Here is a 23587-nt window from a genome sequence, read left to right on the forward strand (position 1 = left end):
TTTTTCCTTAAAAATGACATTGAGGCATCCTATTCCTTCCTATATTTTCCTAGAAGACTTCAGGACTCAAGTAATGGTGACTTACGCAGGGCAACAACGTACCTGTCGATTATGCGGTGCCTATGATCACATTGCTGCAGAGTGTGTTAAACAACAGGGTACACAGGCGAAGGAGCAGCATAAGGAGGCATCAGAGGACATTGAGACGTTGCATTTGGCACGACCTGAGTCGGTTTCCTTGAACAAGGCTTGGAGTGTGGAGGTCGAGGAGGCCTTGAGGGAGGAAGAGTGTGTAACTCTTCCGAGAGAGACATGCACTGCCGGGCAGGCACCGGAGACCAAAGATGTGGTGTCACTAGGTGAGGCCAGGGCCGTGGAGGCTACCATTGTTTCAGTCCTCCACGACCTGTTAGGGACCCCAGGAGAGGTCACAGTTGAGGGGCTTGTGGGTGCCCTGGATGCTGCTGGGGTTCCAGGTGGTGAGAGGGGGGGAGGCATGTCAGAGACCCAGGTTGAGGCTGGGTTGCAAATTGGCACGGTGGTGGCGGAAGTGCACGGGGATGGCTTCCGGGTGGAGGCGGGGAGAAAGGCTCGAGTGTCAAGGAAGAGAGCGGCAGTGCCCTGGACGTAGACGATGTGGATGTGCTCACTCCGGCACAGCGTTCGGGCAAAAAGGTTTGGGCTGAAGTGGTTGAGCATGGACCTGGGGGGTCCAGGGGCAAGGGGCATGTGAAAGCAGATCACAGAATGGTGATTGAAGATCAAGGGCGTATAAAGGGGAAGGGGGATAAAGGTGGTGCAATACGTAAAGGAAAACCTCCATTGACAAATTCAAGAGTAACTCTATAAATGTTAATGGTCTGAAAAATTCTAGGAAGTGTGAATGGTTTCATGAGGTGCTCATTAGGTATGGTGTAGATGTAGTGTTTGTGCAAGAGCACAACCACAAGCCGGGTTGTATGTTGATGATTGAGGGGTATACTGTATATGGGCACACTCAACGAGATTGAAAGGAGGAGTGGCTATTTTGGTGAGGGAGGCTAGCCCGTTTACTGTACATCATTGTGAGGAGGGGGGTGGGGGAGGGCTATAAGAGTGGATGGGACATGGGGAAGAGATAAGATGTCTTTTGTGTGTGTTTATGGTCCGGCGGAGGGGGACAGTCAAGTGAAGAATGAGTTTGTACGTGAAGTGTTGGTGTATCACTTAAGGTCGCTTCCAGCATTAGCTGTGGTGGGAGGGGACTGGAATTGCGTTATACGCCGCAAGGATGTGGAACCTAGGGGAGCAGGATATTGTTCTGGCGTTCTGAGGGACCTGTTAACCGGGGTGGGGTTGGTGGATGTGGAGGGGGGGTCGGCGTGGGAGGTGCAGCACACCTTTGTGAGGCAGGGGTATGCTGCACGGCTGGACAGGATATACGTGACAAGGAAAGCAGTGGTGCGGAGTGTAAGGGTTTTGGATGTCTTTTTTTCTGATCATAGAGGTGTTTTGGTGGATTTGGGATGGGAGGGTCGGCCGAACAGGTATAAGAGTTATTGGAAATTGAATGTTCGGTTGCTTCAAGATGTTGAGGGGAGGGTCCTATTTGCACAATGGTGGAAAGTCTTATGGGAAGGGATGGAAGTCAATGGGGATGTGTTGAGATGGTGGGATGTGACGGCGAAGACGAGGATTCGAGAGTTCTATGTCCAACAGGGAAGGCACGAGAATCAGTTGGCTTATGGGCTTATTAGGTATCTTGAGGGGCAGTTAAGGGAGTATTATGAGAGAGGAAGGGGGGGGATGGGAGCCCCTGTGGCTGACATAGAGGGAGTGAAGGAACGCCTAATGGAAGTGCAAAATGAGAGGTTTGATGCGGCAAGGGTTTTAGGGGGGTTGGAGGAGGTCATGTGGGGTGATAGACCATCGGCGTGTGTCCTGCGAGGGCAGAGGCGCCGGCGTGTTGCAATGGAAATGGTGGGTTTGAGAGTTCTTGAGGACATCGAGGGGTATAGGGAGGGACAAGATTTGGTGACGACGGAGGGGATGGGAGGGTATGTTGATGCTTGGCTTAGTGCACATATGAGGAGTGTGGGTGTGAGAGAGGGGGCTTTAAGAGAGACAGGGGGATGGGTGCAGAGTGTGCTGGACAGGGACGACAGGGAACAGTTACAGGGGCCTATTGTGGAGGAAGAGGTGTGGACGGCTTTAATGAGTATGAGCAGGGGTAAGGCACCGGGGATAGATGGGCTGCCTGCGGAGTTTTACATACAGCATTGGGGAGTATTAAAAGATTTTTTGGTGCAATTATTTAATATCATAAAAGAGAGGGGTGCGTTGGGACCTTTGCAGGCGACAGCACTAGTAGTTTTGGTGTCAAAGGGTGAAAGTCAGTGCACAGTGAGAGATTACCGGATGATATCACTCATGTGTGCAGACTACAAACTTTTTGCAAAAATTTTGGGAAATCGTATAAAAAAGGTCATTGGAAAGGTAATAGTGAGGGGTCAATATGGGATTCCGGGGAGATCAATGTATGAGGGGCATGGGGTTATTAGAAGGTTTATTGAGGGTCCGCAAGAGGGGGAACGAGGGGTATTGGCGTTGGATTGGAGAACGGCATATGACAGTGTCGAGAGGGAGGCTCTGTGGAGAATCATGGAGTGGCAGGGGTTCGGGGAGGACATTGTGAATTGGGCACGTACTTTATATCGGGGAGCTGGGATGTGTGTACAGATAAATGGGAGGGTGGGGTTGCATGTGAAAATGGGCAGGGGATTGAGGCAAGGTTGCCCGTTGACACAAATATTATTTGCATGTTTACAGAATCCGTTTTATAGGGCAGTGGAAAGGTGCATACAGGAGGGGGTAAGGGAGGACATACGAGGTGGGAGTCCCAGTATCATAGGTTACGTTGATGACACAACTGTCCTAGTGAGTGGGAGGGAGGGATTGGAGGGTCTGGAGAGAGTTATAGATGTTTTTGGGATGGCAACAGGTATGGCAGTGAATGTGCATAAATCAAAGCTCATGAGATTGGGTGAATGGGATGGGCAGGAGGGCGGGGGTGGGGGGGTGAGGTGGAGTGTCGTGGACCGGGTGAAAATTTGTGGAGTTGTGTATATGGGTAATGCTCAGATGGCGAGGGAGAATAATTCAAAGGGTGTGGTAGATAGGGTATTGGGAAGATTGTCAGGATTGAGGCCGACACATCTTACGCTACACCAGAGGGTCATTGTGGTCAATGTGCTTTTGTACAGTAAAATATGGCATGTGGCAGCTTTGTACCCTTTGGTGTATGGGGATGTCCGGAGATTGTTGAGCAGAGTTTTCCGTTTTATCTGGGGTTCGGGATGCGATTGGTTGAAAAGGGAGGTGGTAACACTTCCGGTGGCCTTGGGAGGGCTGGGGTTAATTCATTTGGAAAGAAGGTTGAAGTGTGTATATGTGAAACATGGGTTGCTAAGGGCTCGGGGGGAAGGGAGTGGAGGGTTGGGGATGCTGCAGGGAGATCTTCGGAGATGGTGGAAGGGACAAGATTTGAGAGATGGTGAGGAGTTGTTGCGTCTATTGATGATGGTCAGAGAGCCGAGAAATATGCGGGTAGGGTCCATGGAGAGGAAGATATGGCCTAGGGTGGTAGTGGCAACGGAAGGAGTGTACCCGATGTACGCATGGGAAGACATTTGGGGTCGATTAAAAGGGTTACGCATCCGGCCACGCGTGAGGGAGGTAATGTATAGGTTTCTTCATGGAATATTGCCGTCTGGGGTTGTTTTACGAAATAGGCGAATAAGGGAGGGTGGGGAGTGTCAGGTTTGTGGGGTAGATGAATCAGCCTTTCATGTAGTTTATTTTTGTGAAAGCCTAGGGATTGTGCGGGAATGGTTAGGGAAAGTAATCCGGTATGTGGGGGGTAAAGGGTTGTCGGTTTTGAGAGCGCTCAGTTTAGATGTAGGTGGGGTTGGGGTAAAGGTTCAAAGGGCAGTGGCTTACTTAATGGTTGATTTTGTGTATATATCATGGGCAATGAGAGACAAAGGGGCGGAGGAACGTAGAATGGCCATAGCAGCATTCTTTTATAGAACAAAGTGTCGCAACAGGGAAATATATGGTAGGAGGTGGGAGAGGGATTTCTCGGAGGGCTACAGGGACTTTCTTTTGAGGGATTAATGGTCTTTATAAGCGGTCAGGGGCATGAACGGGCTGGCCTTCCCAGGGGGGGGGTGTTGCAGAGGTCGATTGTGTGAGTGTGTGTGGAATTGTGTGAGGAAAGGATGTTGAGGTGATATCAATGTGATATTCAATGTAATGTGTCTTGGTGTTATTGTGAACACCGATGATTATAATTTATCTAAGGATTCCTTCATGTTTTGTAAGGATGTACATAAGCATGTTAGTATATAAGCATATTTTAACCTGTAATTATACATGTCTACCTATATATGAGCAATGTAACTTGTCATAATAATGAGGTTTCATACCTGTTTTTTAACTAGTGGAACGTTTTGGTATTGTATATAATGTAAGATCTTGCCTGGGGTGTTTTTGCTTATATATTGTTACAGATGTTTTTTTTTTCACATTTTCATTATATATGTTCAAGTGAATGAGTTTTTGATCTTGTGTATAGCCAGGTGAAACTGGTCAGTTTTTCATTTGGGGGGGGGGGGTAGGAGTTTAAGTAATCTCTGCAATAGCAGGTCATGTGATACACATGTCATATTATTTTAGATGTCTAATATTGTCCATTCTCTGTAGGAAGTGATGTATAGATTATCTCCGACAGTGTAAATAATCTGTCTGAAGGAGGGAATAATGTGTAAATTTATTTATTATTGTTGTAGGTTTATGTGTGTAGCGTGTTTTTAGGGTGATATATTATAAGACGCTAATTACTATCAAGGACTGTTGGTGGTTATGAGTGGTGATGGCAGATACAGTTACTAGGCATGGGGGGGGGGGTTGAAGTGTCAGCGGTAGTGTCTTAAACCCACCACCGTGCACGATATTAATTATTACCATAGGGTATATGAGGGTAGGGTGGATTGTGTTCTATGGTGGATGTGAGCCATCAGGTTCAGACATTCCTTGTATTATAGTGTCAGCCGTTTAGCTGGCTGGATTGTGTTTATATATATTGTCATTGAAGTTCTTAATGCTTTTACAAATGTATAAGTATAAGAGATTTGTCCCATTTTAGGCAAATCTTAAAGACACGCCAGAAACAGAGCCCTCTGGACAGGTTTTTTGTGCGACAGGGGTGCAGTGACTCTCAAGCTGGTCCTAGTGGCAGTAAAAGACAAAGAAGGGAGGTAACCCCAGATAAGGACTTGTTACCTTCTGTATCTAAGGTGAAAGTGGCACGTTTTCATGGGGGGGGGGGAGTGTAAGCTTTACTGGGTAGGTTCTATCTATTTTTTTTATATGACCACCTTTTCATGTGAAGCACAGTACGTACAAGCGGTGTTTGATTTGAGTGCAGCAGCCAGTTCTGTCATTATATATGTGCTTCTTCAGTACTGTGTAGTCACAGTTGATTATTGTTCACTGCCTGTATCTTGTTACATATTGATTATGTACCCATATATTTTTGTACCTGAGTTTTAAATAAAATATAAAAAAAAAATAATGTTCTTCTTTATAGTAAAGTTTGGCACGTTGCTGCGCTGTATCCACTAATACAGGGGGATCTTAAACATCTTTTAAATAGAGTTTATAGATTTTTGTGGGGCTCGGGGTGCGACTGGCTCACAAGAGCGGTGGTAGAGACACCAATGCGTCAAGGAGGATTAGGTCTTGTTCCTTTAAGAAGCCGAGTCATTGCTTGTTATGTAAAGCGTCGTTTTCTCCGACTGGGTGGTAGGCATGGTGGTTTAACAGAAATGTATCGTGACCTGCGCAGGTGGAGGGGAAGGACAGATTTAATTAGGTGCGAAACGATGCTACGTGTGTTACTATGCATGCGAGACGTGCGGAACGTTAAATTGAGTGCTTTGGAAAGAGTGGGAATGGTGAAAGTTGAGGTGAGAGTTCAGGGAATGTTCCCCATGTACGCGTGGTGTGATATATGGAAGCGGGTTCATCAGTTGCGTCTCCTTCCTCGAGTACGCGAAGTGGTTTTTAAATTTTTGCATGGGATTCTGCCGTCCAAGGTGGTGTTGTCTATTCGGCGTGTAGAGGAGGACCGGAGTTGTTCAGAGTGCGGGGAGGACGAATCAGCGTTTCATATTATGTATTTCTGTGAAGCTTTGGGTATAGTACGTGAGTGGTTAAGCAGGGTTTTACGAATGATAGGGGGGGGGAAGGATGTCGGCACTTAGGGCGTTGAGTTTTGATGTGGGTGGGGTTGACATCTCTGTGCAACGTGCTGTGTCGTATGTCGTAGCCGATTTTATTTGTGTCATGGGCTATGAGGCATGTTGAAGGTAATGACAGAATCCGGGTTTTAGCGGGAACAATTCTTCGAACTAAGTGTCGAAATCAGTTGCCGTATGGGAGGAGATGGGAGAAAGATTTCCCGTCTGCAGGATTTGAGATAAGTTGGGTTTCGTTCATTTGGTAATCGAACGGGCTGGTCAGCTGCGTTTAATTGCGTGTAAATGTCTGTGTGAACGTTGTATGTATGTCGCCAATGTGATGATGACATTAATAGAAATGTGAAAAGTTTGTATGTGCAGAACGTTAACAGTTTTGCCTTTTATTCTTATATACCAATCATTGGTATTTGTATAGATGTATTTTCCTATTACATGTAATAAATGATGTTAATTGTAATTGCTTACATTATTTGTTGAGATGTAAAATAACACATCGTATTTGTGTTATTTGGATGTTTTCGTCGTCTATTCATTACTACCTATGTCTATGTTGGTGTGTATGAGTGTGCTTGTGTGTGTGTGTTATTGTGTGTGTTAGTTTTTTAACACAAAGATTTATTATATAATCTATTTAATTCTTCGTGTGCGCTTGCCAGTGTATATACAACATGGTTAAACATTGTAATAAAGTTGGTAGAATTACCGACAATATGTAAAGTAAAAGGACACAAGTGCAACTAATGTGACATTTATTGTGGCAACGTTTCGCTCTCCAGGAGCTTTATCAAGCCATTACGTAATGGCTTGATAAAGCTCCTGGAGAGCGAAACGTTGCCACAATAAATGTCACATTAGTTGCACTTGTGTCCTTTTACTTTACATGGTTAAACATGTTCTTTACTAATGTGTAATGTGTTGTCTGAGTATAAACCTATTGTCAATGCTTTGTTTGTGTGTATGTTGTATTACCATTACATTATACGTGTTGTTGGCCGTGTGAGATTATTGTAAATTTTTATTTTATATTTTTATTTAAGGACACAGTATACAATCTAAATGTTATACATAGAACTTAACAAAAAAAGGCTCAACACTGAGAAAAAAGAAGCCTAACTAGGAATGAAACAGAAGAACCTACACATGAGCATTCCTTAACAAAAGCTACAAAACAAAACCTGTTACACTTATGTATATTTTGTATGAAAACTTTATATACAAAACATTAAGTATACACCAAATCATTTCTTTTACAATTGTTTTGTATAGCAACATATTACGTACATAGATTCTCAAACTAAAACCCCCTGACAATGTTTTCGAGGAGACTAAATCTTGCTCCCCACACCCCATATAACCCAAATACACATCATATGGAACTTTGCATCCTCTAGAATAAATGATAAATTATAAGAAAATTTTTTTTAAGATGTGTGCCTCCTCCCATCACCCACAAGGTACACGGTATGATCAGGTGAAATATACCCTTAATCCGTGTGTATATACGTTCCTACCTCATTAACTTCCAAACAGGAAGGAATACTGAATAGGGCAATGTACAATGCCCACTCTCGTACACAGAACATCTAACATTGACAAAGTTAAATGTACAGGAAATACACGAGCCTGGTGCACGCAGGCACCTCGCCCGTACTACAGTTGTTAAATAGGATAGGAATCATAACATTAGTTTCTGGGGCAACAAAAACAAACCCCGCATCTTTTACAACACGAATAATTCTAAGTTAATTATTTCCTAAATATTTTCAGTTTGGTCCTTCTTTGAAAAGTATCGAAAGGACGCCTTGCCGAACCCACAGAAGCAAGAAAATCTTACCAGAAAACCTCCACCTCTCTCACAGAAGCCCCATTTCAATAACAGAACACCCCACCCACACACACAGACTCACACACAGACACACACCACACACACACCACACGCAACAACACACACACTCAACACACACACACACACACATACACACACACACAAAGGCCCTCACACAGACAGGCCTTACATCATGTTATCTCACATACACCACTGGAGCAGCCACCATCACCTCTCTTCCTTACTACAATCATCTCCAAGTACTCATCACTCACCACCGGAAACCAACCCCTTGCTGCCTTTCCCCGGCACCAACTGTAGCAGTCGTGCCACAGTCAGTCCCCGATAACTCTCCGGAAAAAGAGCAACCCACTGATCCCCATATAAGCTCCTATTCCTACCCACCGACCTATAAAAACTCGCCGCTAAGGCCTTGATCCTGACATTACCCCCCACCTCCCTCATTCCCCAAGAAACATACAAAAAATCAACCATTATATACCTTAACGCCCACGCTACCTCATTAGACACTCCTCCCACGTCTAAAAGTAAAGCCCTAAGGACCCCCACCCTTCCCCCCCAATAATCCAAAAACACCCCTCAACCACACCCTTACATTTTCCAAAAAAGGACAAAAGTACACCACATGGAAAGCATTTTCCACGTCACCACAATGCGCACATGAAGCATCGCTCACATATCCCATCTGCCTCAACACCTCTTTTGACGCCAATGTCCCCATGAGGAATCTGTAGACCACTTCTCTCACCCTTGCAGGCATTCTTAGCTTTCGAAATTCCTCCCATATTACCCTCCAATCATATGTGGGGAAGACAGCCACCACTTGCAGCGTCTCCCGACGATACTCAACTCCCACCAGCCTCCTTATTCGCAAATGACGCACATCTCGCACTCTTAATATATACCTCAACATATCCTCACACACCTCCAGGTCCCTCCCACTCCACCAACAACGTAAGTCCCTCATCACCTCCCCCACACGCCACCCCCAGAACCCCCCTCACTGAGGTATCTCACCTTGACGTATATTGCCCTCACCATGGGCCCAATGCCAACAAACCCAATCCCCCCTGATGCACCCCAGTCATTACTACGTCACGTCCCAACCACGCCCTCCCATAACCCCATATATACCTTAATGCCCTCCTCTGGATGTCTGTTACATCACAATTTCTCAAGGGATATACTGCCACCGCTCCCCAAACCTTACTGTATACCAACGAATTCACAATCACAGCCCTTTGGTGCAACGTAACATCTCTGGCCCGAAGGCCACGTAGCCTACCCACTGCCCTGTCCCTAACTGCCTCTGAATTAATCTTTCTACTGTCCTGTCTGTCCGCTGTGTACCAAATCCCACAAATCTTAATCCATTCCATGACATTCCATCCAAACCCCTGACCCAATCTCCTGCCTACCCAGGTGCCCACCTCTAACAACATCGACTTGCTTTTGTTTACCCTCATTCCTGTTACGGCCCCAAACTTCTCGATGACTCTACCCACCCTTGAAAAATCCTCCCTTCCACTAAGTAAGATCGTCATATCATCAACGTAACCCACAACCCCCCCGTCATTCCCCTCAACCCCCTCCCCACACAACTCTCAGTCTACAAGCTCATAAAATGGGTTCTGAACACAAGCAAATAATAGCTGTGAAAGTGGGCAACCCTGCCGCAAACCCCTCTCCATACGAATCCCAGAACCCAACCTACTATTCACCTGCACACGCATGATTGCCCCCACATACAATGCATCCACCCACCCTACCACCTTTGCACCAAAACCCAGATCACACAAACTCACGCAAAAACACCTGTCCACAGAATCATATGCATTCTCCCAATCTACCCCTAGAACCCCCACCCTCCACAGCCCTCTAAGAAATCTCTTATGCGCCTGTGTCCATCCCGCATACTCCTCCCTGGAATCCCAAACTGACCTCCGTGTAAAAGTGATCCGAGAACCGCCTTCATTCTATTCCCTAGAATCTTTGCGAACACCTTATAGTCTGCAGTCTGCGCACATTAAGGAAATTGCCTGGAAAGCACTCAGCGCCCACGCCCCTTCCTTCTTTGGTACTAATACTATTATGCCTGTACGTTGTGACTCACCCATTCTCTGTCCATCTAGCATATTTTTCAAAACTTCAACTAAACAATACCTCATGCACCCCCAATGAGCCCTACAAAAATCAATAGGCAAACCGTCATTGCCTGGCGCCTTACCCATGTGCATGCTGAAGACCGCATCCGCCACCTCAGCCTCACTAATATCAGCCTCCAACCCCACCCTATCCTTTTCTCCTATAGCATTATGAGCTCCCTTACCGAAAGACGCCTGCCAGGTGCCCCGCCTCCCACACTCTCTCCATTTTCTCCTGAACCATTCACCTGCATAAATGCTCATACTCTCAGTGGAGATGAGGACTGCACCTTCCAGGTAATCCCCCACCCCCGCACTAGTCTCTAACTGCAATAACGTGGTCCCTCTCCTACGCTCCCTAAATTTACGCAACACATACCCAGTCGGTTTATCCCCCACAACACATCGTCCAACCCTGAACAAAAACGTATCACGTCAAAATGTTCATTATGAATCTCCTCAATCCTACCTCGAAGCAGTGCTATATCTTCCCCCTCCCCACCCCCCCTCCCGTAACATGCCTGCAACTGTCCCTCCAAATAATTCTGCAAACCATATCTCCATCTCGCTTCCTCAGGGCCCTTGACCCTATAAAAATTCGCGATCCCAGGTTTCGCCCGCAACTCCCACCATTCTACAAGCTCCATAGCTGGATCCCTAGCTCCCCAAAACCCATTCCACCATTCCTCAAAACCCGTTCCCCCCCCCTTCCCCCTGAGCAGCCGCACACTCAACTTCCAATAGCCGGGGTAAATATACACGGCACCTTCTCACAACAGATTCACTATCACTGCCCTATGGTCCGAGAAACCCACATCAAAAGTCTGCACCCTCCCGACCTCCAATCCCTGCATGACGTAAATCCTGTCTAGTCTTGCAGCATACCCCCTGTGAATGAACGTGTGCTCCACCATATAACCTCCTCCCCCTGCAACATCTACGACACCCACGTCCCTCAACACATCCCTCAGAACACTTAATACACAACCCGCCCCCCTCGGTTCAACATCCTGTCCCCGAATTACACAATTCCAATCCCCACCAATAATCGTGATGGCAGGCAATCCCCGCAGATGGTACAATAAGTCTTCCCTCACAAAATCCACTTTTACCCGTGTATTGCTCGATGCCGGCACATACACTCCTATGAAACATGCCCTTCTATCACCCCATACACCATCTACCTGCACAACCCTCCCCCCTGCCTCCTCCCAACCTGTGACACGCAAGGGGCTGGTCTCCTTTATTGCTATCGCCACCCCCCCTTTCAACTGCCAAGCACAACTAACGTACAACTTATACCTATGCAACAACAACTCACTACCAGTCTTATGATTGTGTTCCTGCAAGAAACACACATCCACCTGGAACCTACGTAAGAACCATACTAACCACACAGTTTTGATCTCAGCCTTGAGACCGTTCACATTTAGAGTGACATACCTGAAATTTATAAGAACGGCGGCTTCCCTCTATGCCTCTGTGGCTTGCCTACCATACCTTTTCCTGTGCGTCGACCCAACGCCTCGCCAGACTTTCCCCTGGCTCCCTCGCCACCTTTTACCCTTTCACTACATAAATCAGGATCCACTAGATCCTTTAGGTCCAGCATCTCCTCATCCTTTGCCCAAGCTTTTTTGCCCGGCCTCTGCCCCAGCGTGAGTACCTCCTCGGCCTCAACCGTGCCAGCCGGCCTTTTCCTAGAACCGCTGCCCACACACGTCTTCATCCGACAAATGCTCCAGATGGACCTCCACCTCCACCACTTGCTCTAAGCGAGTTCCACACAATGTTTGTACCACAGACTGCTGTTCCTCCCTCACATCAGCCTCGGCAGCACTTAAGGCGGAGGTCCCCGACCCGTCCAAAAAAAAACTTTCAACACGTCCTCCAGTAAATCTTCCTGAGGAACATCGTTCCTTCCTGATGGAGCCCCCGACGGTCCTGTCTGCTCCCCCGAGCCTACCGGGAGTGTAACACAGGTACCGACCGTCGGTATTTCCCGATCAACCTCTTCACTCCAACGACCACTCGTCCCTGCTTCCTCCTCTCCCAACTCCGGCATCAACTCACAAGGCCGCTGCTCCACTGTCAACATACCAGGAGCCCTGGTAGGCTGCCTCCTAGGACACTGTGCTGTCATATGGTCGTAGGAGCTACATAATCGACAGGTCCTTCTTTGGCCGGCATAGTGCACAAAGACCTGCGTCCTGTAACCCACTAGCATACGTAGGACGGTATAGGCCTAGCCAACATCATTTTGAGGGTATAAGAACCCTCTGGTCGTCCCTCGTATGGCCCATCTTTCCATACTCCCATCGTAGCTGAATGAACGTTACCATAACTGTTGAAGACCTCCTGTATACTATACGCAGTCGCCTCGAAAGGGACGTTTCTCACCTTCACCCACGTATAGTACCTAGATACGTCGTGCAAGACGACGTCCACTGCCGAGTTCACAGTCACCTTCCTCTCCTGGTACTCGTCAACAAGTCTGTCGTAGACGCCGGTACGATTCAGTTTCAGGAATACTCTGGTCATCCCATTTAAGGCTACACCATATACTTCATCGTTGGGGACACCATAGACGTCTCTGATGACGGCGGGTAGCAATGTATTCATCGTTTCTCCAGTGAGCGTGCCACGTACCAGCTGTATACAAACAGTGTTGATCCGCTGACCCACTCGATACGCCATTTTGCCTTCCAGTTGCTAAAGGTGACCACCAGAGGGCAGGTGTAGCTACTAGGCGTGCGTCCTCTCTCCCCGGAGGTCGAGAGACGAATGTTTATTGTAAATTAACCGTTTTCTTTTATAAGTTTTTATTATACATTTATCATGGTGTATCTCGCTGTTTTAAATAAAATATAAAAAAAAAATTCTTCGTCTAACAAGTGAATGTAATTTAAGAATCTTCAATCTTTCTTCATAAGGAAGATTTCTGATGCTATGCATTAATTTAGTCATTCTACTCTGAATGTCTTCTAACGAATTTATGTCTATTCTGTAATATGGAGACCAGAACTGAGCTGCATAATCTAGGTGAGGCCTTACTAATGATGTATAAAGCTGCAGTATAACCTCTGGACTTCTGTTGCTTACACTTCTTTAAATAAATCCCAATAATCTATATGCCTTATTATGTACGCTTAGGCATTGCTGCCTTGTAGATGAATGGTTCAGAGAACCGACACGTTGATAAATTAGACACATGTGCAACTCTTGGGTATCTTTATTGAGGAAACGTTTTGCCACACAGTGTCTTCATCAGTCCATACAAAGGAGAAACTTGAAGAACAGGAGGAGAATGAGGTAATCAGTCTCTCAGCCTTGAGTCGATGTGGTCAGTCCATCAATCTTGAATAGAATACGGCATATGAGCGGAGGAGCAGCTTATAAACCGTAGGCAGGAGAGGTGCAGCAGTCGTAGGTGGTGTCACATTTGCCCAATGTGGTGGTGTCACATTGGACAAATGTGACACCACCTACGACTGTTGCACCTCTCCCGCTTACGGTTTATAAGCTGCTCTTCCGCTCACATGCCGTATTCTATTCAAGATTGATGGACTGACCACATCGACTCAAGGCTGAGGAACTGATTACCTCATTCTCCTCCTGTTCTTCAAGTTTCTCCTTTGTATGGACTAATGAAGCCACTGTGTGGTGAAACGTTTCCTCAATAAAGATACCCAGGAGTTGCACATGTCTCTAATTTATCACTGCTGTCTTGGTTTAAGGTTGTTGCTCACCATAACCCCCAAGTCCTTTTCCCAATCTGTATGGCTAAGTTCAACATTATTTAACTTACAAGTACTAGGGTTATTGACACTCCCGAGCTTCAGAACCTTGCATTTATCTACATTGAACTGCATCTGCCACTTTTCTGACCAAGAATAGAGTTTGTCTAAATCCTCCTGAAGTTCCCTAACATCTACGTTTGAATCATTTATCCTACCTATCTTTGTGTCATCGGCGAATTTGCTCATATCAATAGTAATACCCTCATCAAGGTCATTGATATATATTATAAACAACAACGGGCCCAAGACTGATCCCTGTGGTACGCCACTTGTTACAGATCCCCACTCGGATTGAATCCCAGTTATGGGCACCCTCTGCTTCCTGTCTGTGAGCCATAACTCGATCCATGAGAGCACTTTTCCCTGAATGCCATGAGCTGCCACTTTCTTTAACAGTCTTTGGTGCGGAACTCTATCAAAAGCCAAAAGTGATCAACAGCCTCAAAAGCTTTACTGAAGAAAGTTAATAAATTAGTTAGACAAGAACGGCCTCTTGTGAATCCATGCTGAGTATCATTAATCAGATTATGCTTATCCAGATGGCTTCTTATAGTCTCAGCTATAATTGACTCTAGCAATTTGCCTACAATTGAGGTCAGACTTATTGGGCGGTAATTTGACGGTAATGGCTTATCCCCTGATTTAAAAATAGGAATTGCATTAGCCATCTTCTACATATCAGACACTATACCTGTTTGAAGAGATAAATTAAAAATATTAGTTAATGGTTCACAGAGTTCCATTTTGCATTCCTTAAGAACCCTTGAAAAAAGCTCATCAGGACCTGTGACTTATTTTGCTTCAGTCGGTCTATCTGCTTCACAACCATTTAACTAGTGACTGTGATGTTACATAATTTATCTTCTTCAGGCCCACTATAAAAATTAATTACTGGGATATTGTTAGTGTCTTCCTGAGTTAAAACCGAGAGAAAATAATTATTAAAAATTGAGCACATTTCTTTCTCTTTGTCAGTAAGATGTCCATAGTTATTTTTAAGGGGACCTATCTTATCTTTAACTTTCGTTCTATACGCCTGGTAAAAACTTTTTGGGTTAGTTTTCGAATCCCTAGCAACTTTAATTTCAGTCCCTTTTAGTTTTTCTTATCCCCTTTTTAATGTCCCTCTTTATGTCAATATACTGATTCATAAGATGACCCTCACCTCTTTCTATACGCCTACAAATTCCTTTCTTATGCCCTAGTAGATATTTCAGTCTATTATTCATCCATTTTGGGTCATTTCTATTTGATCTACTTTCTTTATACGGGATAAACGCTCTTTGAGCAGCATGTATTGTGTCCAGAAAACTGTCATATTGATAGCTCTCTTCGTTACCCCAGTCAACAGATGATAAGCGTTCTTTAAGCCCATTGTAATTGTCATGCCCCTATGGTTAACCTTTCTTTAATATTACATTGCGGTTATTTCCTTTAATAGCTAAATTGGAAATGAACGTCCTTGTATTATTAAGTCTAATTCTTATTAACAATTATTATAATTTATGTAAAATGGACATGATAAGTTTATTTTTTTTTCTTTTTTTTTTCTTTTTTAAAGACATACATAGTACATAAAAGTAAAGGACAAATTACATAGTTAAAATCAGTGGTGAAAAATTCTGCATAATACATGTACTTTCCAATTAACATATTACATCTGAAATACACAAATCTGTACAGTAAACAATGACCATTCCAATCCTTGAAGTAATGACATTATGTCTGGAACACTAAATCTAACCTAAAGACTCCTTGGCAAGTACATCTAATTCCTGATTGTACATCCTGCCACGGAATGTACACCTTACATTCTGAAAACACTAACCCCCCCCCCTTTTTTTTTGCATGTCAATCCACCTGACACGTAACAATCTTTATATGTAACTGTATATTGTATGAAATACTTGCATTATTCCATATTGAACAACATGATACGTTCAGTATAACTCAATGTATTGATATAATATAAAAATCAATTCTACATGATTCATGTACAACGTATATCTACTAAACACCCAAACATATCACCTTCTCGAGGAAGGTATAAATATATACATATGTTACATACACTTTACAACACAACCAGTGAAACAAACAAAAACCTAATCCTATGTCATCCATCAATTACCATATAATATATATCAATTCAATGGTAACCTAAACCTACGGGCTCTATAGAGCTCCCATGAAAAAACAATATGTAATAAGAAAACAGGATGAGTCAATCTTTCTAAAAATATTTCACCCATATCATTAAAACCACTACTAAGATGTTAGTCTGTTAGCACAAAACATAACAGTGCATGACCTTCACACGTCGATAAATACTGATGCCTTCCTACCACACGCAATACTTCATGTGTATATATATATTTCGCATTTACACAGTGCACCCACATTGTCATTTCATTACACACATACCAATAATTTTGTTTCAGATATATAATATTCCATCACATTACGACATCTGTCGTCCTTTGTCAATTACATAATTAATAATTAAATTGAAGAACTTGTATCGTTAACAACACACAACCCGCTCATCACACAGTCAAAGGCACTTATGTCTCAGTACTATATTCATTCTCTTCCACACTAAACCCTTTCACACTATCCTTATCGGGAAGCCAGCCCGCCGCGACCCCTTACATTGCACGTAAATCCCATAAATCCCTCAACCTAAAACTCCGATAGCCCTCAGTAAAAGCAGTCTTCCAACTCCCTCCATAAATTTCCCTATTACGACACTTAGTTCTGTAAAAAGCATTCGTCTCTCAGCCATTGAGTAGAGAGGACGTGTTCTACACTGCTGCCCTCTATAGCTGTTCGGTGGCAGTTTCATTTTCTCAACATGGCGCAGGCAGCCAGACGCCGCGTCAACACTGTGTGTTTGGAATTAACTCGTGGGGCAGTGCTTGGACCATCAATGGCGATATTATTGCCAGCGATAATCCGAGACACCTATGGTATCGCCAACGAGGATTTGTGCGGTGTAGCGATGAATGGTGTGACAAGAATCTTTGTAAAGTTTAGCTCAGCTCAAGTTTACGAGAATGTTGTCGACAAGTATCAAGAGGTCAATCTGGTGGTTAACCAGACTGTGTCTGTGAAGCTACACGATGTATCCCGCCATTATACATGGGTAAAAGTGAGAAATGTACCCTTTGAGGCTGATGCGACTGATATACGTGCTGCCCTGAGTAATTACGGCACCATACACATGGCTACAGCAGGGAGGTGGCCTGATGGCCCATATGAAGGACTACCTGAGGGAACTTTTTCGGTAAAAATGACATTACGACATCCAATCCCTTCATATGTGATCCTGCAAGACTTCAGGACTCAAGTTTTTGTGACTTATGCAGGGCAACGCCGCACTTGTAGGTTGTGTGGAGCATACGATCATTTGGCGGTGCAGTGTGAAAGGAGACGAGGTGCCAGGGTTGTACAACAGAGCAAGGATTTAGGGGAGGAAGGTATAAGGCAAGATGTGCCTGAAGCGCCTGTGCAACCCTCAAGATTGTCTTGGAGCGAAGAGGTTGAGAGGTCTCTGAACACGGTGTGTGCTACACTCCCGGAAGTGTCGCCTCCTTTGGATGCAGCCCCAGAGGTGGAAACGGCTTCGCGAGAAGAGCAGGCCAATGATGTGGAGACATCCATTGTCTCTGTGTTAGATGAATTATTTACGGAGGACAGCATGAGTCCTGCGACGGCACCATCCCTAGACTTGGGACAGGCTGCGACGGCGGACGTGGATCACGACGTGCAGCTGGTAGTGGACGCCACTGACGCCTTGCTGAAACAAACGGTGGAGGTGGAAATTCACCAGGATTGCACTGTGGACGACGAAATGCAGGTAGAAAGTGTAACACGAAAGCGCTCTGTTACACTTTCAGATTCTGATGATGTGTTAACGCCAGCCCAAAGATCAGGGAAGAAATCATGGGCGGATGTGGCACAGAAAGGGTCCTGTGTACCCAAAGCACAGGGGATGATTAGGAGTGCTTCAAAAGGAGGGGAAGGGAAAATTGGAAACAAAAAATCTAGTGAAAAACATTCAGTGTCGAAAGGAAAACCATCATTGTCGATTTTAAGTGCCTCACAATAAACATTAATGGTTTACGATCTGTACGAAAGTGTGCATGGTTACGTGATTTATTGGTGCGTAATAATGTAGACGTTGTGTTCATACAGGAACACAATCATAAATGTGGTAGTGAATTGCGGATAGAAGGATATAATGTGTACATGGAGAATGCAATTCGGTTGAAAGGTGGCGTTGCCATCATGATCAGGGAGACTAGCCCGTTTGTTGTGAGACGTAGTGAAGGGGGGGAGGGGAGGATAATAAGGGTGGAAGGGCTATGGGGACGGGTGAAGGTGGCTTTTGTGTGTGTGTATGGTCCAGCTGAGAATGATGGGCGTGTAAAAGCAACCTTTGTGAAAGAGGTGTTAATTTATTATTTGAGGTCACTCCCTGAAGTAGCTATTGTAGGCGGGGATTGGAATTGCGTGATCCGGCGTAAGGATGTAGAACCTCGGGGAAGTGGGTACTTTTCAGGGGTATTGGGAGATTTAATGTCAGGGGTGGGATTAAAGGACGTGGTGGGGGGGGGAGAGGTTGAGCATACTTTTGTACGTCGTGGATATGCGGCGCGACTTGATAGAGTGTACGTGTCACGCACCATCGTAGTTAATAGTGTGCGTGTTTTAGATGTGGTGTTTTCTGATCATAGAGGAGTTCTTGTGGACGCAGGGTGGGAGGGTTTACCTAAGAGGGGTTGTAGTTATTGGAAATTGAATGTTAAATTGTTAAAAGGGGAGGAGAATAGGAAATCTTTTGAGTGTTTTTGGGAGGGTTTGTTAGCAGGGGCTCCTGGGGATAGAGACTTGGTTAGGTGGTGGGATGTGGTGGCTAAGAAACGTATTCGGGATTACTATGTTCGGCTTGGGAGGGAAAGTAATCAATTTTTATATGGGCTACAGGGGTATTTAGAAGGACAGTTACGCAATTGTTATGTGGGTGATGGTGCGAGATACCCTGTGGAGGAAATAGAGGATTTAAAGCAACGTATTAAGGGTTTGCATAATGATCGATTTGATGGTGCACGTGTGGCTGGAGGGTTGGAGGAGGTTCTCTACGGGGATCGGCCTTCGGCGTGTGCGTTAAGGGGACAGCAGAAGAGGAGGGCAGCCACGGAGATGATGGGATTAACAGTTCAAGTGGGGATGGGAGGGTATAGGGAAGGGCAGGTATTGATGTCGACTGAAGGTATGAGTGGATATATTGATGCATGGTTTAGGTCATATGCACAACATGTGGGTATACGAGATGATGCTTTAAGGGAAATGGGTGGTTATGTGCAATGCGAGCTTGATGATAGAGATAGGGAGACTTTGGAAGGACAGATTACAGAAGGGGAAATTTGGAGAGCTATAGTAGGTGCAAGTTTAGGTAAGGCACCGGGTGTAGACGGGTTGCCTAATGATTTTTATGTTAAGAACTGGGAAGTATTGAGGAGATTTTTAGTGAGATTGTTCAATGTAATAAGGAAGATGGGGCAATGGGTGAGCAGCAAAGAACTGCTGTTGTTGTTTTAGTGCCAAAGGGTGGACAGACCACGGTAGAAGATTACCGTGCAATATCGCTTATGTGCGGTGATTATAAGTTATTTGCAAGGGTATTAGGGAACAGAATCAAACAGGTTTTAGGTAAAGTAATTGATAGAGGACAATATGGCATACCGGGTAGATCAATGTATGAAGGGCATGGAGCTATTAGGAGTTTTATAGAGCATAGGGGGGAGGGGGGAGGGGGTGTTTTGGCTCTGGATTGGAGAGCTGCTTATGATAGCGTAGAAAGGGATGCATTATGGAGTTTTATGCGTTGGTTGGGTTTCGGGAGGGAAATTGTTTCTTGGGCAAAAACTTTGTATCTGGGTGCAGTTATGAGAATACAGGTTAATGGACGACTAGGTGATAGCATACAGATGGGAAGGGGTTTGCGACAGGGATGTCCTCTGTCGCAAATTTTGTTTGCATGTCTTCAGGAACCCTTTTATAGGGCAGTTAGGTGGAGTATAGCGAGAGCGAGGGTTGGTGTTGCACGTGAAGGGGAAGCGGGTATAGTGGGTTACGTGGATGATACGACTGTCTTGGTGAGGGATGTGAGGGATTTACATAAGGTAGAAAGGGTGATAGACGTTTTTGGTGAGGCTACAGGGATGAAAATTAATGTAGTAAAGTCCAAGTATTTGGATCTAGGGGATAGTGTACATAATGGTGAGACTGTTGAGGGTGGGTGGCGTGTGGTAGATCAGCTGTTGATATGTGGGATAGTGTACATGCGGAATGATAAGGATGCACAAGAGGCAAATTCGAGACGCACCGTGGATGGAGTTTTGAAAAGATTGGGAGGCTTGAGGGCAGAGCAATTATCGTTGCATCAAAGGGTTATAGTCACGAATGTCCTGTTGTATAGCAAGTTATGGCACGTGGTGGCAATATATCCGTTACGACGGTGTGAGGTGCAACGGTTGCAACTGAGGGTATTCAGATTTATATGGGGATCGGGTTGTGACTGGCTAAGTAGAGGGGTGGTGTCGCTTCCCGTTAGCCAGGGGGGGCTGGGGCTTATACCTCTTGAGAAGCGTATGTTGAGTGTGTTTCTGAAAAGGGGGTTTGTGAGGGAGGGGGTGAGGGGGGGAGGCCTTGAAAGACTGCGCATGGATATGCAACGGTGGTGGAGGGGTAGGGATTTAATGTTTGGGGAGGCTATGTTGCGAGTTTTACTAAAGGTAAGGGATCCGAAACAGCTTAAATTGAAGGTTCTTGAGAGGGTGGGGGGTGGGTCTGTGGTGGCGGCAGTTGAGGGGGCATACCCTATGTATGCATGGGGTTCTGTATGGAAATGTCTTCAACAACTACGTGTAAAATCAAGTGTCAGGGAGGTTATGTTTAGGTTTTTACATGGGATCTTGCCGTCTGGGGTTGTGTTATTTAATAGGAGATTAAGGGAAGGTGGGGAGTGCAAAGCGTGTGGATGTCCGGAAACCATATTTCATGCTGTGTACTTTTGTACTTGTTTAGAAGATGTGAGGGTCTGGCTAAGTAGGGTAGTTAGGTTAGTGGGTGGGGAAGGGTTACAGGTGTTGCGGGTGTTAAGTTTAGATATAGGTGGGGGGAGTCAGCAGGTGGTGAATGCGGTTGCGTATGTGGTCACAGATTTTATTTATATATCTTGGGCAATGAGGGAGGTGGGAGTCGAGGAAAGGATAAGAGTGTTAGGGGCCACGATGTATAGAACAAAGTGCCGCAATAGGGATCTTTATGGGGGAAGATGGGAGACAGCATTTACTGAAGGTTATCGTAGATTCAGGTTGAAGGATTTAAGAGATTTAAGTGTAAAGTAAGGGGTTGTGGCGGGCTAGTTTTCTTGAGTATGGAAATGTGTATAGATGTTAGCGTGTGTGGTATGTTTGGTAATATAATAAATAAGCTTCTTTTGTGATGTGAGTTTGGTCTGGGTAGTTGTGTAAGATATGTTATTCACATTGTTTTTCAGAAGGTATCGAATTTAATATGTAAGTAGTGATGTTTACACTACATGATTGTGTGTATAATGTGTGAGAGGGTACATCTCACAGTATTTGTGTGTTTGATGGTTTGAGGTGACACAAGGCATGATCTACGTATGTCTGGATTCTCCTTTTGTCCTCAAAGGTGTTATACAAAGATAGTCTGTGGTGTATGTGATGTGTAGGTTTATATGTATTCAACACATGCTTGTTGTATGTTCCCTTTCGTTACTTTGTTTTCAATTGTCATTTCAATGTACTTTGTATAGCATTATACAACGGTATCGTTCTTTACCATATGAAGTAATTTTTTTAGACGCATTCCTTTTGTGTCTGAGATTGTTGTATACGGGTTTAAGTGTAAATGTAATGAGTCGGTTTTGAGATCTATGCTCTTTTCTTTGTATGTTTATTTGTATTTTGGTAATGTAAAGCTGTAATGTTACTGATAAGTATGTAGATGTTCTAGTAGGATTATGATGTTAGGTTTTGGTTTATTGATTAATGAGAAGGCTGGAAGTAACTGTTACATTTTCTTGTATATATTATTTTCAATTGTATGAGTCTTCGTCATATGTCATGTTAAATGTAAAATTTATATGGAAGTTAGGTTTTGAGTCATTGAATGTTTTTGTCAGTTCATGACCCTGTTACGGTGTTTATTTGCAGCTATGTTATTGCCGTTAGTTATTATTGTATGTTATACAGATATATCTTGCAAGTATATAGGTGCAATCCATTTGTGTTAGTTTATTATGTGTTTGGTTTTCTTATGTCAATGGCCGAACCTTCAGGATTGAGATCCATACTGTTTCCTTTTATTTTTATATTTATGTATACTGTATTGGTTATAAATAAAATATAAAAAAAAAAGTTCTGTAAAATATCGCAGCTAACACCTTTATCCTCTCATCCACGCCCACCTCCCTCATGGCCCATGACGTATATATAAAATCCGTGACCAAATACGCCACTGCATTCTCCACCATCTTACTCACTCCACCTATATCCAAACTTAAAGCCCGCAACACCTGCTATCCTCCCCCACCCACTAACCTAAACACCTTTCCTAACCAGACCCACACAACTTCTATACAGTCACAAAAATATACAGCATGAAAAATTGTCTCCATGCTTCCACACGCTCTACATTCCCCTCCCTCCCTTATCCTCCTATTGAATAGGACAACCCCAGACGGCAAAATCCCATGTAAAAATATAAACATTACCTCCCGAACACCCGGTTTTACACGTAATTGTTTTAGACGCGTCCATATTTCGTTCCACGCATACATAGGGTATACCCCTTCAACAGCAGCCACCACTGACCTACCTTCCACTCCTTCAAGGACCCGCAATTTAACACACGACGGATCCCTCACTGTCATTAATAACCTCAACATGGTCTCACCAACTATTAAATCCCTACCCCCCCACCACCGTTGCATATCCTTATGTACTCTCACAAGTCCACCTCCCCTCCCGCCTCCCTCCCTTATATAACTTCGTTTTAGGTACACGCTCATCATCCTTTTTTCCAGAGGTAAAAGTCCCAGCCCTCCTCGACTGACCGGAAGTGTTAACACCGCTCTATTTAACCATTCGCAGCCCGATCCCCATATAAACCTAAAAACCCCATGTTCTAAACGTTTCACCTTACGTCTCATCAGCGGGTACATGACAACGACATGCCATATCTTGCTGTACAATAGCACGTTCGTCACTATTACTCTTTGATGCAGCGTTAGGTGCGCCACCCTCAAACCACCAAGTCTTTTCAATACTCCATCCACTATTCGCACCGAATTCACCTCTTGAGCCACCCGTGTATTTCTCACATAAATTATCCCACATATTATTAGTTGATCCACTACCTTCCACCCACCCCCTACCACCTCATCCCCATTTGTACTAT

This window comes from Cherax quadricarinatus, chromosome 6 (genome assembly GCF_038502225.1).
Source record: "Cherax quadricarinatus isolate ZL_2023a chromosome 6, ASM3850222v1, whole genome shotgun sequence".
NCBI classification, from domain to species: Eukaryota; Metazoa; Arthropoda; class Malacostraca; order Decapoda; family Parastacidae; genus Cherax; species Cherax quadricarinatus.